This window comes from Tiliqua scincoides, chromosome 2 (assembly GCF_035046505.1).
Source record: "Tiliqua scincoides isolate rTilSci1 chromosome 2, rTilSci1.hap2, whole genome shotgun sequence".
NCBI lineage: Eukaryota > Metazoa > Chordata > Lepidosauria > Squamata > Scincidae > Tiliqua > Tiliqua scincoides.
The window spans coordinates 265,095,698-265,113,454 of record NC_089822.1 but is presented as its reverse complement, the minus strand read 5'-3'; the positions used below and the strand labels follow the sequence as shown (position 1 = coordinate 265,113,454).

Here is a 17,757-nt window from a genome sequence, read left to right as displayed (position 1 = left end):
GTATGACAATGGGGTCTGAGCTGTTACACACACCTTCTTTCCCAAGTGATTGTTAAGAATCCGAGATTCCGTCACTGACGCAATGCTAAACAGTCACAGACCCTTAAAAGTGTTTAGAGGCTTTATTTAAAGCTATTTACAGTTTAACTGATTCAGTTGGATACAGATGTTTACTCCTAGTTTCTCAGAGAACCACACCCAGAACCTCATATTTATAACCTGCGACAAACAAGACACCCATGTGACACTGCATGTCACTTCCACCTCCTTATTTGGGCATACTTTGACACTGGTGCATGGTTCCAGCCCTAACTAGAAAGTCATTTTTACCCTTCTAAGGAAAAGTTCATGTCCCACAACTTTGTTACACAAGACCCTGGAACTTTCCTTTTGGGAAAGCTATGACGTGCATGTTCTCTTTGTGCAGGTCACTTTGACATAATGGCTATCCTGTTTTTAAGAGAAAGACCAGCCTTCTTCTTGGCTCCTATTTCAGTTATTTTCCTTCATCTGAAGCAAAGTTAGGTTAACCCTCTAAAATCTCTATCACAAGCACATGCAGTTTAAACTAACTTTATCTTGGTTTTAGAGTTGGGCAGGCCTCCCTGATCTGCTGAAAGGTGAGAGATTTTGCTGGCTCCCAAGGAGAGGCTCCTCGGAGGTCAGTTAAATCTGGGTACTTGAAATCTGACAAAAGGATAGCTAGCAAGAATTCCTGCCTGAATGTTAAATTAAATGACAATTGCCCAACTGGGTAGTTCTTTTCAGACTCTTGACCAAGAAGTCCCCAATCTGAGCAACACACCCTGCAACACTCCCCTAGATGGCCATCACACTTTTTATGTCCTTCTGGAAGACCAGGCCAGGAAGCTCAAGATAGGACCTCCCCAAACTCCTTTGTCCTGCCCAAAATTCCTTTCTTTCCTTTGTAAAAGGTCCTATAACTTCCTGCTCTGGAAGCCCCATAAAACAAAATAGGACTTACTTCTGAGTAGACCTGGTTAGGAATGTGCCCGAAGGCCAGCTTTCTCTCCAGCAAGATGTCTTGAACCTTCGTTTTTGAACAGGGTCAGCTTTTGCTCCACTTTTCCTCCTCTGGAACCTGGAAACTTTGCAGCCCTATTTTGCTGCTCAGGAAGAACTTCACACTCAAGCCATAACCAGCAGACTAGGATGGCTGACCTTTCCTCCCCCCCTTTTGATCTCTCTCTCCACCCCCCAGAAAGATTTAGTCTCTTTACCAACTAACTCCTGCTGTCCAAATACCAGTAGTGGACCTGCCCTCTTCATGGGCAGGTCCTGCCATGGACTCTTCGCTCACAACAGGAGAGGAAACTGAACACTTTCCACATGCGCTGCCTCAGACGCATCCTCAGCATCACCTGGCAGGACTAAGTTCCAAACAACACAGTCCTGGAACATGCTGGAATCCCTAGCATGTATGCACTGCTGAAACAGAGACGCCTGTGTTGGCTCGGTTATGTTGTGAGATTGGATGATGACCGAATCCCAAAGAATCTCCTCTATGGAGAACTCATGCTAGGAAAGCACCCTACAGGTAGACCACAGCTATGATACATCTGCAAGAGGGATCTGAAGGCCTTAGGAGTAGACCTCAACAGGTAGGAAACCCTGGCCTCTGAGCGGCCCGCTTGGAGGCAGGCTGTGCAGCATGGCCTTTTCCAGTTTGAAGAGACACTTGGCCAACAGACTGAGGCAAAGAGGCAAAGAAAGAAGACCCATAGACAGGGAGACAGACCAGGGACAGACTGCACTTGCTCCCAGTGTGGAAGGGATTGTCACTCCCGAATTGGCCTTTTCAGCCACACTAGACGCTGTTCCAGAACCACCTTTCAGAGCGCGATATCATAGTCTTTCGAGACTGAAGGTTGCCAACAAGGACCTGCCCTCATGGTTACTCCGGTCAGGTCCACAACATACCTCCCTCCTCCAGTATGCCACCCCCTCCTCCCCAGGAAGCTTACTGAGACTCAGAGCCTTGCATGATGTTCCGCAGTGGTTGAGAAGCCTTCTGAGGCTTCTCCCACTGTTTTAAACAATACTTCTGGTGTCCCTATGAAACTGGAGCGGAGGAAGCCTCTGAAGGCTTCTCGCCCACTGCCAAGCACTGTGTGGAACCTCACTTGCCTGTGGTTCAGATGGGCAGGCAGGGTGGCGCGGCAGTCGGAGGTGGCAGGGGTGGGGGTGCAACGAGTGCGCAGCAGGTGCAGTGCCTGGGTCTTTTGCCCCCCTGCCCCCACCCCAGCTCCACCACTGCCAAATACAGCTATTTGCAAGTATCTCTCTTCTCTAACTGACTTGAAATTAAACGTGCCCTTTACTTGTTGTCTATGGGCCCAATCCTATCCAGCTTTCCAGGGCCGGTGCAGCCTCAAGATAAGCCAACAAACACTCCCTCACCTGGAGGACGTCTCCATGACTGCCTCCTCAATACAGGATAGTGCGCACACCTTCCTTAGGGTGAATGTGAGCATAAACTGGCATGAAGATCCCCCCTTCCTTAGGGTGAATGTGAGCATAAACTGGCATGAAGATCCTCCCCCTTCCTTAGGGTGAATGTGAGCATAACCTGGCATGAAGATCTTCCCCCTTCCTTAGGGTGAATGTGAGCAAAAACTGGCATGAAGATCCCCCCCCCTTCCTTAGGGTGAATGTGAGCATAAACTGGCATGAAGATCCCCCCCTTCCTTAGGGTGAATGTGAGCATAAACTGGCATGAAGATCCTCCCCCTTCCTTAGGGTGAATGTGAGCAAAAACTGGCATGAAGCATAAAAAAAAAATTCATCTTGTGAAGCACGGTCATTAAAATTAGTCTTGCGAGTCACCAAAAAATCGCAAAACGCAAAATGCGAGTTTTTCGTTGTGCAAGGCATTCGTCTTGCGAGGCACCACTGTATAGGGAGATAAATGTTGAAGCATCTTTTTTCTGGGTATTAGTACATGTAAATAAATAAACATATTATTCCTTTCTATATTTTTTTTTTAAAGTCTCGTAAAACTAGGTGGGTCCTGACAGAGTGTCATTTTGAAAAGTGGGTCCTGGTACTAAAAAGTTTGGGAAGCACTGTTCTAGAATGTACACAATACTGGGTTAGATTGACCAATAGTCTGACTCCATAGGCTGCAGCTTTGTATCATCACATGACAGTGTATCATGCTGGGTTTTTTTGGGACGACGACGACGACACACAATTGTGTTATCTCTATGGGAACATGAGAGCTGTAAAAGGTGGTCCTGAAGGTGGTTGGCACTTTTTTACCACAGTTGGGACACCTGTTCCTTTTGTGGCATGAAGAACGTCGGAAATTCAGAACGCTTTACTGTGTTCAACTGTGGCGAAAAACAGTGACCAGGGCTGGTGTCAGCACATGACCTCCTTTGGCAGCTATTGGGGCCTCACCTCTAATACCTGCTCTATCTCCTTGGGAAACATTGTGCCTTGCCAGCCACTGTGGCCATTGCACAGATTGCTCCCCCTTCTTATGTGGACTGTTGGTGTGGTGGGAGACATGAGAGATGAGGATAAGGACCCACTGAGCTGGGTGGAGGGCCCTCTGCAGTAGGCACCCTGCTGAGGGACCCCACCCCCACCCCGGTCAGACAGTGATGAGGGGAGCTGCACCTCCTGGTTTCATCCTATCAGGCCATTGCTAAAGGCCCAGAAACCCTGCCAGGAAAAAAGTGTGTCAGTCATGAGTAGCCTTGTGTAGGGGTGTCAGATGTAAGGCCTGTGGGCCAGATGTGGCCGCAGAAGCCATTTATCTGGCCCCCATTATATCTGGGATCTCCCATATCTTGAAAATATGAACAAGATTTGCGCATTTGCTCTTCTGTCCTTGGCAGCTAATGAGTTTCTATATGAGAATAAAATGCTTATTTCTGGCCATCATGTGCGTAATGACGTCACTTCTGCTTAATGATGTCACTTCTGTCTAAGGAAGTAACTTCTGCTTAATGACGTCACTTTCTGCTCAGTGATATCGCTTTCTGCTTAATAACGTCACTTCTGCTTAATGACGTAACTTTCTGCTTAATGACGTCAGTTCTGCTTAATGACGTCACTTTCTGCTCAGTGATGTCACTTACTGCTTAATGACGTCACTTTCTGCTCAGTGATTTCACTTTCTGCTTAATGACGTCACTTTTGCTTAATGACGTAACTTTCTGCTCAGTGATGTCACTTACTGCTTAATGACATCACTCTGCTCAATGATGTCACTTCCTGCCCCTCAGCAGGCACCATGAATGCTGACTTTGCATGAAGCAGTTTGTTGTCCCTGGACGCGCATAGAAGACAACCCAGGGCTACAAGGGGTAAAAAGAGGAGCCTAGAGAGACCAGGAAGCGCTGAATGCTGCCATCAGGGGGTCGCTTCCTTCCTCTCCCCCCTCCATGCCCTGATGGGAAGCTAGTTCAGGCCTTTTCTCAGGCGCAAGAGGCCGAAGGAGGGCTGCAGTGAACTGCCCCAGGGGTTGCCATGGAGACGGTGGAAGGAGCAGGAGGGAGGAGGCAGGTGGAGGGACCTGGGGAGTTTCAGGGTTCACAGGGCCTGCCTTTGTTGCTAGCTGCGTTGTGCCCAGGCCGCTCCGGAACCGCTCCGGTCTGCCGCTGGAGCTCCGCCAACGGCTTGGCACGGCAGAAAGCTGCACAGCTGTTGTTGTTTCTGTACCTCAAGGCCGAAGCACTATCACCCCCGGCGACAAAGAAGACTCAGAGGCAGAGGTTCTCCACCACACTCCTCCTTTACTATGTACAGATATATACAGAGTCCAAGTAGTACAAACGGTACACGATCCACTCTCCAACCAACGTAGCCTCCGGCTCACAATGCTCTGCTTCTCCCACACACTTGCTTGCCTCTGCTGGACATTTATACTTCCTGCAGCCAATCACAGCGTTGGGAATACTGCACAGTCATGCTGACTGTGCAGCTGCTGCCACACACACACACACACACACTCACATGAAATCACCTGATGCAATATCACCAGATATTGCATCAGCATGAGGCTCCCAGGATGCTGCGCAGTCCTGGTTTGGCCAAGGCTTCAGGCCTGTTACTGTGCAGCCAGCAAATTACCTGTCACCTTGGGGATCATACCGTGACAGCCTTTGAGTTGGCTTTTCTCAGGGGGTACCAGGTTTTGGGGGGACCCTTTCAAAGGGGATGAGTGAGAGCAAGGGGAGGGGCAACAGGATGGGCAGAAGGGGTGAGGAGTGGGCAACACAGGGCAGGCGGTGGCAACAGCCAGAAAGGTCTTTGGAGGCCAGGTCTGCTGGGCTTCAGGCACATGCGGTGAGTGCGGAGGCAGGTGAGGCAGAGCCTCCCTACCGGAGTCCTTTGAAAAGTGCCGCCATCCTGTGAGGTGCCCAAGAACCCACAACCCGCGCGCTCTGCAGTCACAGAGGCCTCCTCAAGGTATGGGAACATGTGTTCCCTTTCCTTGGGGCTGCATTGCAGCTGCACCGCTGCTGGAAAGTGGAATAGGATTGGCCCCCAGAGTCCAGTCAGAGTGGCAGATGTTGCAATCCTGGTTCAGCCCCTCCAGCCCTGCCAGGTCCACACCTGAGCAGCAGGAGGAGCCTCAGCCTCAGCCCCTCCTGACAAGAAGCCCAGTCCTCAGGTGGCCACAGCACTAAGAAAGCGCAGAGCATCCGCACTTCTGCCACAGGGTGTTCCTCAGGTTGACACCAGTCGCATTGCTCCCTTCGCTCAGGAAGCGAGTACTGGTTGAAGTCACTGTGTTTTCAACCAAGGAAAGCTCTCCTTTCTCCCCCCACATCCTGCATTAGGTGCTCAGACCCTCAACATCAGGGGGGAGGATTTTTACCTCAGAAACTGCAGCTGCAGTTAGAGGGTTGCTCGGCTCCTGCCTGGGCACGTTCTGCCCTCAGCTCCTCAGCTGAGGGGGCTTTCTGACTGCGCCGTGGGGCATGGAGGCAGCAGACTAGGAAGCCACGAGGCTGCTGACCAGTCGCCCTTAACTGATGCGCCAAGTCCTGACTGGGGCTGTGCTGCCCCTTCGCGCCTCAACACAGCGAGGCGGAGGGTTCAGGAGCTCCCAGGGCTCCTGTCGGCCATGCTCCTTGCTTCAGCACACTGAGGGCCAGGCAGCCTTGAAAGATATCTCCTGCCCAGCCTGTCCCTCACTCCCCAGCTTCTCCCTCCACGTCTGTTGAGGAGTGCCTTAAGGACACCATTTTATGGGTCGTGGTACAGGGTGCTGGTAGGCTTATACCATAGTCTTTCAAGACTGAAGGTTGCCAACCAAAAAAGGTTCCCTCGAGGCTTCCACACCACAACCAGCACTCATGAAGGCTCTGCTTTCCTGCATGCAGGGCAAATACCTTTCTCCAGGGCACTGGGGGAAAGGGCTGGTTCAGCTGGAGTTGGGCCTGAAGGGGTACTGGGATGCCACTGCGGCAGCGGTTTCTCCCCCAGGACAAGACTGCCCAGGCGCAGGCTGCCTTGCAGTGTCCCTGGAAGCACAAAATTTAGTGTGAGGCTTGTTGAAGGGTGTGTGGACCAGACAGTGGCTGACAACTTGGGACAGCTCATGGGATCTCAGCAGGAGGGGAGAGGATAGGATTTATGGATTAAAGAGTGGATTATATTAGAAGATGAAAGAATACTTAAACTGGAGGGACATGATCTTGAATGCGGATGTCATGCATTTGTCTGGTATGGAAAAGCAAACGAATACAAGCGATTCAATAACCATGTATTAAGGAAATCTCTAATATGGATCTGGGCTAAAATACAAAGACAGATGTATACCAAAATCCCCCAATGGGTGGTGCCGCTAGAAGTATGTACCGGGCCGAATTTATCAGAAACAACAAAAATGCTTTGATATGAAAGTTTATTGAATTTATTAGAGCCAACATAAGACCTTTATTGGCATAGATAATAGAAATACAGAACAACAAACAAACATCCAGAACACACACACACGCACAAACAATAAAATAAAACAATTATGATCATCAAATACCCCCTCCCCCCATTCACCATAATATAGCAGAAGACCCAGAATTCCGTCCTGCCAGAATCCCAGAAACAAAGTTGGCAACCTTGTCAACAGAGTCAGTTTCCTCTATGGAAAGAAGAGTTTGTAATTTAAATGAATCCTCCCAGCCCTGCATTTTGTTCAGCAGTGGAGCCAGATAGTTCTTACGAAGGGTGTCAATGCAGTGGGCAATAAAAAAATATATGATGTAATGTCTCCACACAATTCCTGTCACAGGTACATCTTCATTCTGAGTAGGGAATGCCACTAAACCTGCCCGCTAGCAGAGCTGATGGAAATGCATTGCATCACGCAAGGGAGAATGCTCTACGAGCCTGCGGGCACTGCAGATGATAAAAGAAAGAAGCTGGCTTCCCAAAACTGACTGGGATGTGCAGATGGAGAGGGGAGCAAATGGTGTTAGCTGCACAGAATAGCTCTTGATGCTCAATATAGTCCTGTAGGCTTCGCTTAAACCAATCATACCCAGGCTTGCTGTGTCTAGTCCTATCGATTTAAGCTTGGTGAGTGTATCTGCAACCTCCACAGGCAGTACTGGATCAGTCAGAAGCTGGTACATTAGCCCATACGGGGCAGCATTGAAGAGGATTGCAAGCCAAAATTTTACTGATCTCAAACAAGCCAACATTTTGAGTCTGATAAAACCCACTTCAAGACACATAGCAGAGTATGGAACACATCTGGGAAAACCCAAGATCCTCTGCAGGAAGGAGGCCTGTATGCTCTCAGTTGAATGATTCAAGGCCTTATGCCAGATTGGACAGCCATAAAGAACTTGCAAAAGTACCTTAGCCGTGAATACCTCTAAAGCAGCTGGGACATATCTGTTACCTTGGCTAAAAAAAAACCGGGAAATTGCAAGGGATGAGATTTTTGATGTTTATTGAATTTATTAGAGACAACAAAAATGCTTAGATATGAAAGTTTATTGAACAAAGATGGGCAATTAAAGACAAAAGAAGAACTGTTAAGACAGGGTGTGGAGATGGATTGGTGGACTCGCTAGCAACTTGATTCAAAATGTGGGAAAGATAAACAAGAAGGATTCTATTCAGAACAGACACCATTTGATAGAATACACTTAGAAACAAAAGAAAATTATATCAAAAGAATGTATATGTTCCTATTGGATTTTGAGATGCAAGAAGAAACAATAAAAGAATGTATGATAAAATGGGCGCAAAATATAGGCCATAATATTACATTAGAATAATGGGAACAGATTTGGAAATACAATATAAAATTTACTAGAGCAACAAATTCTAAAGAAAATGTATATAAAATGTACATGACACCAGTAAAACTGGTAAAAATGAACCAGAATATATCAAAAAATGGTTGGAAGTGTAAATGTGAAGAAGGAACATTTTATCATATGTGGTGGACATGTAATAAAATGCAAGTATATTGGAAAATGGTAAGGAATCTAATACAAGAGATAGTTGGATTTACGATACTGCTGAAACCAGTTATTTTTGCTTAATATTACCTTAGATATTATAGATGAAGAAAATGATGTGTATTTCGTTATGATATTAACTGCTGCAAGAATTTTATATGCTAGATACCAGAAGGACATTAAAATTCCAACGAAAGATGGATTAATAGATACAATAATGAATGTGGCGGAAATGGATAGACTTACAGAGATTTTGGATCAACAGCGCAAACTGACACCGATAGAGCAATGGAGACCATTCTATGCTTGGTTAAAAATGAAGTTGTAGATGTACAAGATGGGACATTTAGAAGAATGTATTGTATACATGATATATTTTATATGATATGATAGACAAATGATATTAAGAGGCTAAACCAGAAGAGGAACAAGATTAGGAGATATGTATTGATTGATTAGATATATTGATATATGACTGCCTGCACCCTCCAACAGTGTGTTTTTGTGTTGTATATTGAATTTGTGTTTGTTATGTGTTTGTTTAAATTTGTTGTTTTGTTTTTATTTTGGGGGGGGGGGGAAAGTCCCACAGGTCCAAACACCAGCATCCAACCCCCCCCCATCTTCACTGGTTCCACTTCCGCTGATGCGTCTCCACCTAAGAGGCGCAAGTCCCCATCCTCCATCATCCTCTCCGCCTTGAAGCTCTTACAGGCGCAGTCAAGAAAAGAGGCTCCCCCTACTAAAGGTAACTGGCTTCTTGAACTGGACACTACATCCTCTAAGGAGGAAGGAGAACTCTTGGTGGGGGGAGCCACTAACACAGAATAAGGTTTTGCCCACCCACAGTCCTTTCAAGGTCACAAGCAATCCTCTAGTCCCAAGGGTCAATCCAAGTTTAGATTGGTCCAAATTTAAGCCCCATCCTCCCTCATTAGGAGGTCGTGACCCCACAGGCACTGGGAGACTGGCTTGGGGGGTCCACCTGGGGGGGTCATACACCATCCTCCAGGGCATAATTTCAGAGACTTCAGGCAGCTCCCACCCTTGAGGAGGCAGGGCTTGGGCATTTCCCAGATGGCAAGGACTGACCCTGCCATAGAGACCCCACTGGAGAACAGGGAGATTTGAGCCTCCCTGCGAACTCCTCTTCTTTGCGGTCTCCATGGCAGGGTCAGTCTGCCCACCCTCACAGCCTGAAGCATATGAAAAAGAAGAAAGCAAATGCAAAGCAATGGAATGGTAGAAGATAAGGATGAAACATCCGTGACAGGTCCCCCTTAGGTTTAGTATGGTTGCACCTGGGGTACAGCATGGTCCTCATCTTTCTTGGTCCAGAATGGGGTTAGATTTAGGTCGTCAGAGTTTATCTGGATGGCCTTTTGACACACTGGACTTGAAGGATGGACATCTACTCAAGCAAGTCCAAGACAGAGGGGCCATCGTGGTCTTTGCAGTCTGGGGAATCGAGGCAGCCCCTCCCCTGAGGAAGACTTTGCAACCTAACCTGCCTGCCTGAGAGAGAGGAGCTTCCCAGATGACAAGGACTGACCCTGCCATGGAGACCACCGAGAATCCGACCACCCAGATCTCCCCAGTTTCCGCAAAGCCACAAGCAACTTCACCAGACCCACAATTTCCTTAAGACACACCTGCTCTGGAATCCTGGAGAAAGAGACACACAGCCCAACCTTAGGCATGTCTACTCAGAAGTAAGTCCCATTAGTGTCAATTGGGCTTACTCCTAGGAAAGCGTGGCTAGGACTGGGCTAACAGACCACAGCTTCCAGTCTAGCCACGCACCCAAGGGAGGCAGGGAGGGGCAAAGGAGGCTGCCTAAAGGGACCAGCGCGGGTGACTGTTTCTGGGGTCTGTGGTTCAGCCTGCAAAAGAGGAGCCGGCCAGCCAAGAACCTTCAGGCGCCTCCCTCTTGCTCTGCCCTGATCTGCCTGGAAGCAGCTCGGGGCGGAGACCCTGCTGGGAGCGCTGCTCACCCGCTCCGCCCTCATGCGCGTTGCAAAGGGGACCAGCAGGGGGGCAGCGAGCGCGGAGGGCTGAAAGTAAGTGCGGGGAATCTGGGTGGCGAGCGCCCTCCTGTCCCTCCGTCCTCCCCACGGCCGTTCAGGCGCCCCTCCTCTCGCCCTGCCCTCCGCCTGCCTCTCCCCCCCACAAGACCCCCGCCTCTTGAAACCGGATCCGGATGGGGAGGACTCCTTGGATCGCACGGAGTTGAGCCCTGCTGTGTATGATCTCCCCGGACACGGAAGATCTCCGTTCCCACGTGCCCGCCTGTCCGCCTCCAGCTCCTTTCGTGTCTTCCCTGGTTGGCTTCACAGGGATCTCCTGCAGCCGCCTGGAGAGTCCAGCCGGTCCCTCTGCGGACGAGTCTGGCCCGGCGGAGCTCGGCTGTGCCGCCAGCATCAGCTGCGCAGCGCGACCGGAAGGCTGTTTTGGAGGAGCCTCGGGGCAGAGACCCTCAGAGGAGCGCCGCGGAGTTCTGACGGGGGCTGCTGCACAGCCGGCCGGCCGGCCCTGTAGCTGTGCTCCTGGGAGGGCGAGGCGCCCCGCTCTCTCTGCCGCAGGTGGCTGCAGCCCGGGCGGCGCACCAAGGCACAGATGCTCGACCCGCTGGTCCTGGAGAGGCTCCTCACCCTCCTGCCCCCGGAGGTGGCGCGCTGGGTGCGGGGCTGCCAGCCGGAGAGCAGCGCCCAGGTGGTGGCCCTGGCAGAAGGTCTCCTCGGGAGTCGCGCAGCAGCGGAAGAGTGGCAGGTAAGGTGGGTCTGGCTCGAGATGCTTGGGGGGATCATCTCACGGGGTCATATGTAACACATAATGCTCATGTAACATGTAACTGCTCCTATGTAACATGTCTGCTCATGTAATATGTAACTGCTCTTATGCGGGGCCTCCCAGAGGAGTTTGATCAGGGGGTACAAAGTTTCTTTTGGGCCCCTTTGCAAAGGGGAAGGTAGTGAAGCAGGGGAGGTTGGTGATGGGCAAGCAGAATAGGGGCAGGAAGGGGCAAAACAGGGGGGGAGGCTAGAGACTGCTGGAGAAGTCTTTGGAGTCCAGGTCTACTAACCCACGTGGCATCAGGAGTGTCTCCAGCACTGGTAAAGCATGTCAAGCATTGGTCAGATTTCTGATTGGCAGAATGCAAATTGCAAAGCATTGGATACATTCCTGATTGGCAAACAGCATATCAAGTGAAGCTCTGTCTGACTACATATCCCACTATTCAAATTCTGCCCAGCATGTTCTACCACCGCCTTGGGTGCACTTTGGGGAGAAAGGCGGAATACAAATCCAATAAATAAATAAAAATGGCATTTAAAATATGTGAAATCTTTCTAAGCTGCAGAAGTCCCATCTCCCCCTCTTTGCATTGGCTAATAGCAGACTTGCAAAAAGTCCCTGTTCTCCTCACACCTGCTCCCCAGTTGCAGTTAAGCTAGCAGTTTCCTGTTATTGAGGCTTTCTAGCTCTGCAAACAACTTCTGCGGTCAGCTTAGTCAGCAACACCCTTTCCTCTTTTACACAGGCACAGAAAGGCATTCAAGGGGCATTTTCTGAAATATCTTGCTGACCCAAGCAGCTAAATATAGGGCCTACTTTGGCCAAGCACCCTGCCTCTGCTCACAGCAAGGGGCTCTGAATAGATTCAAACACGCTAAATTCTAGGGGGCCCCTCACAATATGACATCATTCATTCATTCACCTTTTTATACCACCCTTCCTCTAAGCAGCTCAGGATTTGAAATGAATAATAATAATGGCCAGAAAATAAATGCAGTGAATATTTCCCCACAAGCAATGGATGAAAATTCTGCATCCAATGGCATATAACATGATGGTATTATTCCTAAAAGTCACAATTTCCAGAATTTTGGTCACTAGGGTGTCACCCCCACCCCGGATGTCACATTGGCCTGTTTTGAGTTAAGGCAGTGGTTCTCAAACTTTAGCTGGGACCCACTTTTTAGAATGACAATCTGTCCAGGACCCACTGGAAGTGATGCCATGGCTGGAAGTGACATCATCAAGCACAATAAAATAAATAATTAAATTAAAGAAAAACAAATAATTAAATAAGGGGAAGCCAGCCAGTCTAAAAACAAATAAAATGGACCTTACCAGCTGAAGCCTCTGCTTTATTCTTTGGGGGGGGGGGGGCTGCCTTCTGAAGCATTTATTGAGCTCTACGTTCATCAGACTGGGACCATGCAGCTAGCTAGCCTTGCATTCCCCTTTGCCTGACTTGACCAGGAGCCAAGGCACGTTTGCTTACTCATGAGTAAATGCAACCATGTAGCTTACTTTCGCTTCCCTTAGGGCTCAATACATTTGTCTAATTGGAGGAAGAGACTTCCTTCTTGGGTGTTTTTTGGGGGGCTGCTTTCATTGGATAGGAACCATTCTGGTGTCATTGGATGCCTCTCAGCCTGCCCTTTCTGACAAACTAGGGCAAGTTCACCTACTCGTGAGTAAACGCACGATATGGCTCAGTTTCATTTTCCATAGGGTTCCATGCATTTTTTTGTTTCTGGTTTTTTGGCCATAACTTTTGATGGAAAGGAGATATTTCAATCTGGTTTTTTTTGCATTGCATTGCATTCCACTGGAAATTCCACATCCAATGGTATATGGCATGTTGGGGTTACTCTGAACCTCCGCAATGTTAGCGATGTTGGGGTATTTGTGGTGTCACCCCCCCAAGGGTGGTACCCGGGGTGGACCGCCCCCCGCCCCGCTAGCTATGCCACTGTATGTGACATATAATGCACCTCTATGTTTTAATCCACTATGTCATCCACTATGCTTTACCCATTAAGTTTTAATAATTTATTGCTTGTTTATATCTATCTATCTATCTATCTATCTATCTATCTATCTATCTATCTATCTATCTATCTATCTATCTATCTAGTTAGTATATTGCGAATGTAATACAATGATACTGCATTTTGCCATATGGTTAAATAAATCCCGAGGTGGGGGGGTCTCACTCCCTGCCCCTCGCCCATCCCTGCCAGTCCCCTTCCCAGCTCCCTGCCCAGATCCTGACTCTTGTCTCTTGCAGGGGGCACAGGCGATGAGGACCGGGGAGCTTCCCAGATGACATGGACTGGCCCTGCCATGGAGACCACTGAGAATCCGACCACCCAGATCTCCCCAGTTTCCCCAAAGCCACAAGCAACTTCACCAGACCCACAATTTCCTTAAGACACGCCTGCTCTGGAATCCTGGAGAAAGAGACACACAGCCCAATCTTAGGCATGTCTACTCAGAAGTAAGTCCCATTAGTGTCAATTGGGCTTACTCCCAGGAAAGCGTGGCTAGGACTAGGCTGACAGATCACAGCTTCCAGTCTAGCCAGGCACCCAAGGGAGCTCAGGGATGGAGGGAGGGGCAAAGAAGGCTGCCTAAGGGGACCAGCGCGGGTGACTGTTTCTGGGGTCTGTGGTTCAGCCTGCAAAAGAGGAGCCGGCCAGTCAAGGACCTTCAGGCGCCTCCCTCTTGCTCTGCCCTGATCTGCCTGGAAGCAGCTCGGGGCGGAGACCCTACTGGGAGCGCTGCTCACCCGCTCTGCCCTCCTGCGCGCTGCAAAGGGGACCAGCAGAGGGCCAGCGAGCGCGGAGGGCTGAAAGTAAGTGTGGGAGATCTGGCCCTCTTCCTCCGTCCTCCCCACCAGGCACCCCTCCTCTCGCCCTGCCCTCCGCCTGCCTCCCCCTCCGCAAGACCCCCTGCCTCCGCCTCTTGAAATCGGATCCGGTTGGGGAGGGCTCCTTCGATCACACAAAGTTGAGCCCCACTGTGGATGATCTCCCCGGACACGGAAGATCTCCGTTCCCACGTGCCCGCCTCCAGCTCCTTTCGTGTCTTCCCTGGTTGGCTTCACAGCGATCTCCTGCAGCCGCCTGGAGAGTCCAGCCGGTCCCTCTGCGGATGAGTCTGGCCCGGCGGAGCTCGGCTGTGCCGCCAGCATCAGCTGCACAGCAGGACCAGAAGTAGGCGCCTCGGGGCAGAGACCCGTAGAGGAACACCACGGAGTTGTGACGGGGGCTGCTGCACAGCCGCCCGGCCGGCCCTGTAGCCGCGCTCCCGGGAGGGCGAAGGGCAGCCCGGGCGGCACACCAAGGCGCAGATGCTTGATCTGGAGAAGCTCCTCACCCTCCTGCCCCCGGAGGTGGCGCGCTGGTTGCGGGGCTGCCGGCCGGAGAGCAGCACCCAGGCGGTGGCCCTGGCAGAAGGTCCCCTCGGGAGTTGCGCAGTGGCAGAGGAGTGGCAGGCAATGGGGTTCTGGCTTGGGGGGATCATCGCACGGGGTCATATGTAACACATAATGCTCATGTAACAAGTAACTGCTCATACGCAGGGCCTCTGAGAGGAATTTGATCAGGGGGTACAAAGTTCCTTTTGGGCCCCTTTGCAAAGGGGGAGGGGTGAAACAGAGCGGGGGAGGGTGGTGATGGGCAAGCCGAATAGGGGCAGGAAGGGGCAAAACAGGGTGGGGGGAGGCTAGAGACAGCTGGAAAAGTCTTTGGAGTCCAGGTCTAGTAACCCATGTGGCATCAGGAGTGTCTCCAGCATCCCTAGTTGTAGTAGTGCCGCCAGCATCCCGTGTGGGCAACAAGTCTAAGTAGATAGGAAATTGTAAGGTTCCAGGAAATTTCTGGGCCCCCCTCCTTTGGCTCCTGGGCCCCCCTTTTGATGTTGGGCCCTGGTGCAAATTACCCCCTTTGCCCCCTCTCCTAGGCCCTGCTCATATGTAACATATAATGCTCATGTAACATGTAACTGTTCATATGTAACTTGTAACTGCTCATGTAACATATAACTGCTCATATGTGACCAGTGGTGTAGCTAGGTCATTTGACACCTGGGGCCCTTAAATTTTTGTCACCCCATATTGTTGTAGGTTCAGACAAGGATGCAGGCAGACACCAAGGAGATTCAAGGAAAACAAGCTTTTATTCTTAGCCGGCTGCTGGTCACAGAGGAATAACTTCCACAAGCTGTGACACCCGATTTCTCGGGGCTTTGGGTAATTATGGGGGTTGCCACTCATCCTGTAAAACCCAGATGTCCTAATTTGAAAAGCCTGGAAACTCAGGAGGCTTGTCTAAAAGGAAATGTCTCAGGCCCCTGCATGTGTCTTTATTTGGTTGAAAGAATGGTTGTAGCTATGAAATAAGAGATTGTTGGATCTGGAAGGTTTGGACATAAGGTTTGGATGGTGTGGATTTTTATGGTATGATAAACTAAAAGAAAATCTAGAATTTAAAAATTACTATGTTAGACATGCTTTGTTGAGAATATGGAGCAAGTACAAAATTAGATTTTATACAAAAATACCGTTGTGGATCTCTCCAGAAGAAGCTTTTTTTGGTTGTCGTATAGGTTCTACAGAAACTTGGTTATCATATAGAAATGGAATAATTTTTACACAAACTCAGGCTAGGATGAAGACAAGAAAGGAGCTTTTAGGGGAAGGATTCTGTTGTCAGTCATTTCAGTATTTACAACTTTTGGAGAGGTTCTAAAAAGATAAGAAAATGTATGGTTTTGGAGACTGTATGTCTCTGTTGGAGAGTCAAATACGTCTGGTAGAAGAACAAGCCATTACAAAAATGTCTAAGTTATCGCAATAATATGAGACCGAAGAGGAACAGGTTAAGGAGTATATGATGCAATGGGTGAGAAATGTTGGTCATGAGATATCTATGGAGCAATGGGAGAGCTTGTGGATTAAAAGATTAAAATTTGCATTGAATGTAAGCCTTAAAGAGCACTTTTATAAAATTATGTATAGATGGTATTTGACTCCAGGTAAATTGGCAAAAATGTTTGAAAATGTACCAAATAGATGTTGGAAATGTAAAAGACAAGAAGGAATGTTTTATAATATGTGATGGACCTATACAAAAGCAAAAAAAATTGGACTTGGATACACCAGCAAATACAGTTGATATTTAAGGTAAATTTAAATGAAACCAGAAGCGTTTTTGTTGGGAATATTGGATGATTCGATTCACAAAGACGATGAAACTATATTTTTATATATGACAACTGTTGCAAGAATATTGTATGCCAAATACTGAAATGTTACAGAGATACCCGCACTGGAAAAATGGTGGCTAATCATGTTGGATTTGGCAGAAATTGATACAATTCTTTTTTTTTTTTTTTTGCAATACTTTATTTATTTATTACAGAAACAGACAAGAAGGAATGTTTTATCATATGTGGTGGAGCTGTACCACTGTCTTGCTCCCCCCGCCTGGAATGGCTCTGGGGGGGTATAGTGCCTTGCAGGCTGCAGTGAGGCTCCTTGCAAGACCTAGTGCTTTGCACCCCCTCTAACTACGCCATTGGTGGCTCCCCCGCGGTCCCCTTTAGCGATGCCACTGATCTAGCACTTCATCCAGTCCCATTCCAGCCTCCAGTCACCTGAGCCATCAAGTGGCAGCCTGTTCCACACGTGAATTCCATGCCGTGCAAGGACTTTTGTGCGTGCAAAGCCTCCCCCTGATGCAGGGGCTGCTCGGAAGCCAGTTCAGGGGGGTCTGTGTGGGGGTCATGTTTGGAAGCAAAGGCCAGGCCCAGCTGCACCCACATCTGGGTGATGGCCAGCCGGGGAGGGGGTGGCAATTGGGGCGGGCAGGGCTGCGGAGTGGCTCCCTCCAGAGACCCAGTCCAAGGCTCCTTGCACTGCCCGCCTGCCTGGGGGAAGGAAGGGCTTCCACCTGGAATGGGGGATGGAGGAGAAGAGGGAGGGGAGGATCCCCAGGTGGGCAGAGAGGGCCAGGCTCAGAGACAGCCAGGGGGGCAGGCAGGACCACTAGTGGCAGTCCTGCCCCCTTTGCATGCCCAGCTTTGGGGCAGCTGCTCCTGGAGCTTGCAGGCCGCCTGGGGTTTGCTCTGCCCTGGAAAGGTGGCGTGTCCTTGGATCAGATCCATCCAGAAGAAGGCCAATCCTGCAGGCTGGATAGATCCTCTGCAGCCTAGGCGAAGGCGGCCCTGCGCATCCCGGGAAGGAGGGCTGGAGCCTGCAGCCCCAAAGGACCCTCCCAGCATCTCCATGGGAGGAGCAGGAGTGGTGCCCAGAGGTGGTGCGCCTCCCCCCAGTCTCCAGACTGGGATGCGCTTCAAAGAACCTAACAGGAGCGACTCTGGGTTCCTGGAGGTGGGGGGTGTGAGTGGGGAAGCCCCTCTCGGCTCTGGCCCTTCCTCTGCCCCCTCCACCCGCCTACCCGCCTACGTGTTGGAGCTTAGCAGGCCCTCTGGTGAGTTCCCAGGCAGC

At 49.8% G+C, this 17,757-nt stretch overlaps 1 protein-coding gene and 1 long non-coding RNA gene across 2 annotated transcripts in view; both read left to right on the top strand.

Moving 5' to 3' along the window:
* Window positions 1-17,757, top strand: part of LOC136640312 (zinc finger protein 208-like) — a 120,097-nt gene that overhangs the window by 77,328 nt on the left and 25,012 nt on the right. The window lies entirely within an intron of this gene.
* Window positions 10,386-16,469, top strand: LOC136640540 (uncharacterized). Its single transcript, XR_010793798.1, has 2 exons — window positions 10,386-11,222; window positions 13,534-16,469. It is a non-coding gene; the product is annotated as an uncharacterized lncRNA (long non-coding RNA).